Here is a 7,724-nt window from a genome sequence, read left to right as displayed (position 1 = left end):
TCAAACGACTGTCTTCAGAACTCAATGACTGAACAATATACCTGTATGTAATTAAGGGTGCATTACTGCTGCTGGTTCTATGAATATTGTACAGAACTTTGGTGCAATTAATAGGTGTTTCTAAAGTGCTTTATGAATTGATATTGACCAGCCCTGTTTAGTTCACATTAATCAAAGCATTTGTTTATCTAAAGTCCATGTTTGTTTGGAAAGGTACGAATGCGTAGTCCAACTCTGATGCAGACTAAAAAAAAAAAAAAACTCTAGTCCACTATAAAAACTTAGGCCTTGGTTCGGCTGAAGTGAATTTTGGCATTGTTTGAATATATGTCAAACAGGAAGCGGACTATAGTGCGGGGCATTGTGGGTAAATACAACTAAAACTCTAGAGCAGTGGTGAATGCGCATATGAAACTGGGGGGTTCGGTACCTCAAAAAAGGTTAAGAACCACTGCTCTAGAGCTAGCGGCAAAAATGGATCATCATCATTTGCAAAAATCTAAAGAGAAATCCTACGACCACTAAAATTCATACTACTGTAGGGATGTGTGTGCTTTTGTGTTTAGTTCCTGTGTTGTTGTGTTTTCCCCTTGATTGGCCCCATCTGTCTCTTGTCCCATTTTACTACTACTACTATTAAAAATAGAATGTGTTTTTAAAGTTTTCACCAGCCTAAAATGCTCGGCACAGTCACACCTCTTCCTATCTTCTGTTTCCGCCTAAGACAGTTTCCCTCTTTGCCTCCCGTCCTGCCATTACGGCGCAAATGAGGCGCGTGACGATTAAACATCGCGTGTAAACACTGGGTTGCCATGGTAGTGGATCGATACTGGTGATGGTTCCCGCGTGAGCGTCACTGCAGGTTGATGGGAAACGGCATTCTCGTGCGGATCATTAACTGTACCACAAAGAAAGAAAGAAAAAAAAAGACAGAGAGAGAGAGGGAGAGAGAAAGACAGATAAAGAGAGAGATGCCAGTGCGATACTGAAGAAGAAGACACTTCTTAATTACTAGCAGTAACTTAATACAGCTGTCTGCCGAAGGTTTAATCGAAGGAAATTTAATCGGGAATGATCTATAAATAGATCCCGGAGAGAAGTTGTCACCAGTCCTTGTTACGCCGTGACACCGGCTTTGAGTTTGACCTTTAACATTGACAGTTCCCATTAAAAATATTACACAGCACCCCTGCTTTAGCGACATACCAGTGAATAAATACCTCCCTATTAAAAGTGAGATTGACAGAAGGAAGCTCATTGGCTCTGCCCTTTGCCCACATTGTCACCGGGAAACATGCGTCACTTCTCGGCGGGAGGTTCTTTTTAGACGAGATTAACACGCTTTTCTAATTTAATAGCAACATTATGATGCCGTCAGAGGAGAAAGGGGGTAAAGTGGGCTTTAATTTTGACAGAAAGTTTCGGAATAGAGAACGAATCGGGCATAAATTTGTTGCGAAAGCCGAGACAAATTCTGTCATTTGTTTAGTTATGTAAAAAAATGTAACCCATTCATCTGGATCCTCCAATTAAGTTTTTTTGCTCCCTCCTTCCCTCACACCCTTCCTGGGTTTTTCCACTCGCTGCCCCTTACCCTCCAGTCTTTCACCAGCCACAGTTATTGTGTCTAATGACATGTTGCTGACGTAAGCGTGGCGGCCCCTTCTCACTTAGCCCACCAGCTCCTCAATAATTTATGTATTCATTTACTTGCGCACTCGGTTGTTGCCCCCTATCCCCCCCGTCACTCCCCGCTGATAATTCAGACACCTCTTTAATCTGCTCGGCGCTGGGATTTTTCCAGTTTGTGCTGGGAAGTGGGTTATTAAAGCAAAAGTAGGTAAACACTGACAACTAGTTGAGACTTGAACAAGGGGTTCAAGTGGAAATCCTGCTGAGGGCCTGTGGAGCCAATGACCTCACCTGTAATGTGGTTAGTTTTTAACGCAAAATGATACAAGCTGAACTTCTTCACACGTCAGATTAATAAATTTCTTTTTCAGCCTTCATGTGCTAGACCAGCACAAAGCAGGTCAGACCCATTCAATAAATTTTAATATTGATAATTTAATTTATTTCAGGAACTTCACCACTAAGTGAAACATATAGAGTTATTCCACGGTGACGGATGTATGCCAAATGAATGCGTTTTTGAATTCATTGAATATGGCTGCAATACTTGTTTTTTATCTGAAAAGTGTGGCACGGATCTGTATTCAAATCCTTTCTATCCGACACTTGATATAATAATATAATCTAGAGGGAAGTCTGCAGCAACAGCTCCAGTTGAAACCAGAAGTTTGCATACACACTTCTGAATGTGGAGAAAGTTACAAAGAAATCTCAGGAAAAAATATGCTCTCAGTAAGTTTTCTGGCATTTATTATCTATAAATAATTCTGGTTATCCTAACGGACCTAAACCAGGAGAAGTTTGGTTTGATTTACTGTCAGACAGTAAAAAAAAAAAAAAAAAGTATTTTTATTTGGTGTATGTGAATGTCAGGTTTCAACTGTATGTTTAGTAAAAAAAACTATATCAACTTTATTTTTTACCTATGTATTTGTACATTATTCAATGTCTGACACACTGAAAATATATCTGAACTGAATTTGAACCCTTAGAAAGTCTAACACATTTGAAGTGTTTAACAATGTTTATTTTTTATTTTTTGGTGGAGATAAACATTTTAATCTCTTTTATATTTGACCAAACTTTGTCATCTTACAATAATGAAATGAGTATAAAATTCCATCTCTAAACATGTCCCCTCTGAGCTTCTGTAAGTTTCTTCCTCACTCAAACACACTTTCCTTCTCATGCGACCCTCTGTACTCGGTGGATCCCCGTAGCTGCGGGATACGGCCAAATGAGCGCACAAAGAAACACTTTGCTTCAATTATGCAACGAGCCTCCATGGGGAATTACTCTCTAAACTTATGACTCCTGAGGGCTGAAGCTGTATGTTGGTATCCTGCGTCAGTAGAAGATCAGAGACCGCTGGTTGTTTGGGTCTTTCTTTCTCTTGCAGAAGAATTAGCGCAGACTGCTGACTCTGAGTCCACATTAATGCAGGGTAGAACAGGGAGAAACGCCCCCATGTGTCGTTTCTGGACTTTCCATCAAAAGAATTGGACAGAAGCCAGCAGTGTGCTTGGACAGAACAGAGAGATGAAATGTTACTATGTTGTGCCTGAAGGCATCATCAATTGGAAATGATGGCATTTGAGGTAGATGGGCAGGTGTGAATCCCCTCATGCCCAGTTTTTGTCATACGGCAACTACAACCTTATTCACTGTTACTTTTGTATAAAGGAAAACAACACAAAAACGCTGAAGAAGACTCTGAGAACAACTTCCTCCTTTACTAAATGTAAACAAAAATAGAGATTTTTGCAGTCGTACAATTTCTCTTTTGTCTTTGATTAAAAAAAAAAGACCACAAGCCGTTTCTCCCACTACACGTGTTTGTTTTGGTTGTGTTTAACCAGAACACCCTGTGCTATGATTTGCTTCCTGGGTGTGTGGATGTGTTTCGGTCTGAGTGCGAGTCACACTTCTAGATAGGATCTCTGCAGACGGTGTTCCTGACTCCAAGCAGCCTGCAGACCTGCTGCTGAGTCCGTCATTAAGCTGCTGTGGATATAAGGAGCGACAGGACAACGCCTTTATGCTGGATGGTCACCGTCCAATGTGGGCTCTGGTCTGCTAGCGGTCTCCAGTGTTCCCTCTGTGAAACCTCTTGTACTTAAGTTAAACTTACGTCCACTCTTTGGGTCGATCCACTGCAGCTCAAGCATCCCCAGGACTTCACCCGGTGGATCACTCAATCCTCAGATCTTCAAACCTAAACCTGTCCACGATTCAGGCTCCAGTTTCCCACCTCCAAACCCGTCTTACCTCCTCCAATGCATACAAACAATAATCATCTCACAAAGCTAACTTTCCTCTTCTCCACCAGGCGCCTCCCAAACCTTTTCAGGGAAAAGGGCGTCCCCCGGTCACACATTTTTCCATCTTGCTCAAAAATGTGTTTTTGCTTACCTGCTGCATTCAAGCGTGGATCACAGGTCCCCATCTCTGGGAGTCAGTGAGCAAGAAGCAAACAACCATGCACACCCACACCAATTAACCGAACAGTCATGTTTTTGGACTGTGGGAGGAAGCTGGAGTACCTAGAGAGAACCCACTCATGCATAGGGAGAACATGCAAACATCATGTAGAAAAGCACAGGCTGGCGTTCTTTTTTTTTTTTTTAGATAAAGTTCAAGTTTCCTCCACCAGTATCACACAAGTACACACACTGAAGTCAGTCAGTACAGCTACAATCACAGAAGAGATGTGAGCCATTGTCAGGGCCTTTCCTCCAGTCCACACCATTATGATTCATCAAAACCAGAGATGTCACCGTTTATCTTATTTAAATTCCCAGGCTTTAGCAAATTGGCCATTTCCTGCTTCATGCAAACAGCTCAACATCGCGCAAAGAAATTCGATTCCGTGTTTTGATAACCAGATCAGCTCCAGTATAATATTTGGAGTAATGCTTATGCATGCAAAATTAAGTATGCTTCCTCAGCTGCTGAATTTATTTACCTTCTCAGTTTTCATTATTTTTCTTCGCAGGGGTAGATGTTAGCAATAAGCAGACCGTGAACTCGTCTGTCATTTCCTTTGCGACGCTGATTTCATTTTCCCACAGCAGCCCGCGGGCTCACGAGGAGCTATTCCTGTAGCTCAAAACATGTCAGCAAGGAAAAGCAGTGGGTTCTATAAATCAGTTACTGACGTGACTGATGGGACCCGTAATCGTGTAGGTGTTTGAATGTTATGATGGTTATGAATGATTGATCCCGTTGCGCATTGACTGAAAGAAAAAGGTATTAGCAAGTGGACACTTTCTTTGAAAGCCTCACAGGCAAACCACATCTTTTAAATATCAAAACAGGAATGAGTCATGATTTTCTTGATCTTTAGTTTAACATGGCATATTACAATAACAAGCCAATGGTTTTTTCTCTTAGTTTGAAAAGAATAATACGGATTGCATTTGTATTACACCATATTTCACCTTATTGTTGGGGGTTTGTGTTTAAAGGGATGTGCATTATCCACTTTCCAACACAAAGCATTGTGCCTGTGGGTCAAACTGGTCCACTTAGGTCTCAGCTGGATAGGACAAATTCTTCCATGTGTTGCATATGTCTTGTGGGGACGGCAAACAGGATTTCTTATGGTTTTCAACTGTCGTGTCTGCCCAGGTTCAGACGCGACAGTCCCTCTATGGACCACCGGACTCCCGAAATTGAGGATCCGTGACATTCGTGACATTCCAGTCATTGCTGCATAGCTCTGAACCAAGTAGCCTTCAGGTCCGTCTTGGTTGGACAGTCAGTGAAGCTGTCACAGGGAGCTGCGAGCGATTTGCGAGGTTCCATTGACATGAATGTGCACACATCACTGCACACATCATACACCCGATTAGCAGAATGGATGCCTAAATGGACGTAGTGTGTTTTTAGCTTAGTCCAGGGGTGTCCAAAGTGTGGCCCTTGAATTGATTTTGTGTGTCCTCCAACTGCAATTCAAGAATAATTAAAATTTGGCCCATAGACAGAGATGGAGACTTTTAATTTGTAATCAGGCTAAAAAATTGTTACCAACATAATTTTCTTACACAGGAAAATGTAAAATGCAACAAAGTATTTGTGATTTATAAGAAAGTTTTAAAAGTTAAAACCAAGAGACTTTTACTGAAAAGCCAACTTTGCTGCACCCAAATCACCTTTTATTCTTTAGTAAACTTGGCTAAGTACAGCGAAACAAGTCCTGTTCTTACTACTGAAAATAAATGTATTCAGTCGAGCCCAAAAGAAACTTAGATTAATCAAAAAAAATTCTGAGTTTTGGTGGAAATGTGGTCCTTTTTCTACAATGCTTTATTTGCTTGGTTTTCGGTTGTTGTTTTCTTTTGTTTTTGCCCTGTGGTGATTTTTGAGCCCACATGGCAAAAAGTTTGGACACCCCTGGCTTAATCGTTGTTCCATCAATAATCTCTGTGCGCTGTGGATTTCTGCAGCTCTTCTGGTGGTCTAATACCTGTTGGCTGCTTCTCTGGTTAGTTCTCACCACGCCCTGTCAGTTCAGATGGCCACCCTCTTACTGTTCCCCATCAATTCTTGGACCAGTGCTCTGTGAGACGTTCAAAGCTTCTTTTATAAACTGTCCCTCCTTTAAAAGTCTTCATACCTTCATCCCTGACCTGTCTGCTGCATTTCTTGGTCTGCAGTTTGTTTATTAATGTTCTCTAACAAACCTTGGAGACCTGTTAGGCGTATCCCAAAAGACACTCTCTAGTCTGGAGTTTCTTGGAAAGCCTTTGGAATGTGAGTGGAGAGGAACAGGCCAAGTAAGAAAGTTAAAAACAGGAGAGGAGAGACGGGAGGCAAGACGAAAAGAGTTCTAAGAAATTCATTGTTTAAAAGAACTGCAGCAAGCAGGAACAATTGGATCTTTGTAACAATCGTCACACTGCTTGCGAGACTAAACTGAATTCATCCGAGAGTTCACGCATATGTTCAAATACATTAAAACACAAAACTGATCATTCAACCCAGCTCTAAGCAACCAGACACAGCTGAAGATGAATCTACTGATCTATATGAACTGATTTACAGACACGTGTGTGATGGCCATCAGTTCTGCCCCGTGTCCACACGCAAACAATTTTCTTTTAAAACGGGTTGCAGAGTGAAACTTTCGCCCTCACATGTTCATGTGCTTTTGGGATGTACTAGCCCTCATTAACTTGACCTATAAATTGTGCCATGATGCACTTTTTGATTCTTTTCTATTCAACAGTTATGCTTTAACTTTGCGTCTAAAACCCCTTACCATTAAATTATTTATCTAACCGAACAAATATGAATTAATTACAGAAAACCTCTCCAATGAGGGTCAAAAGGATTAAGTGTTCCTTTTTTGTAACCACCAACCCAGTCTTCTTTCGGGAACGGCGTGGCTCGTGTGCAGACGGAGAATAGCAAGAAAAGGGATCAGTTTCTTTATTCGGGTGGTTTGTACTCGTTGATCTTTGAAATCAAGACTTTGCCATGATGCAATGTGAGCGAGCGTGGAAACGCTGCAGCAAAAGCGTGATTTATATTCAGGGCAGTGGCGGATACATGAATAGAGACAGTGATGTTTTCGGGGTTAACAGGTTTACTGTGTTCCCACCGTGTAATCCCACACGTTCTCGGGTGGCTCAGGAGCAGAATCACATGAAACATCAATGTGAAGCTGCTGCTTGTGTTCTGCTAAACCACAGAGAAAACACAACGGCAGTTTACTGTCTGTGATCCTCTGGGAGGATTTTTCACATGTTCACTTGCATTGTCACTTTTTGTCAAGTTCAAGTTTAAATGTTGGGCTGGCAGCTAAATGGGAATCTGTATTCTGAATGTTTGCAGGTGTAAGTGTGCGACTTTCAGTCAGAAAAACTAGATCTTAATATTTCTTTCTGTCAAAGATGTTGCATTGACAGGTTTTATCATTAAATGTTTTGAATATTAACATAAAAAATATGTCTTGTAAAGGATTTCATTCCACTTTTTTTTCTCATTTTGCCTCCCATACAATTAAAACATCTGTGTTTATTAGCATGTTATGTCAAAAAGACGAGGACAAAATAAATGAAAAAATAAAAAAAAAAAAAATAAATAAA

This window comes from Poecilia formosa, unplaced genomic scaffold (genome assembly GCF_000485575.1).
Source record: "Poecilia formosa unplaced genomic scaffold, Poecilia_formosa-5.1.2 Scaffold4, whole genome shotgun sequence".
NCBI lineage: Eukaryota > Metazoa > Chordata > Actinopteri > Cyprinodontiformes > Poeciliidae > Poecilia > Poecilia formosa.
Note: the sequence above shows the minus strand (reverse complement) of the source record.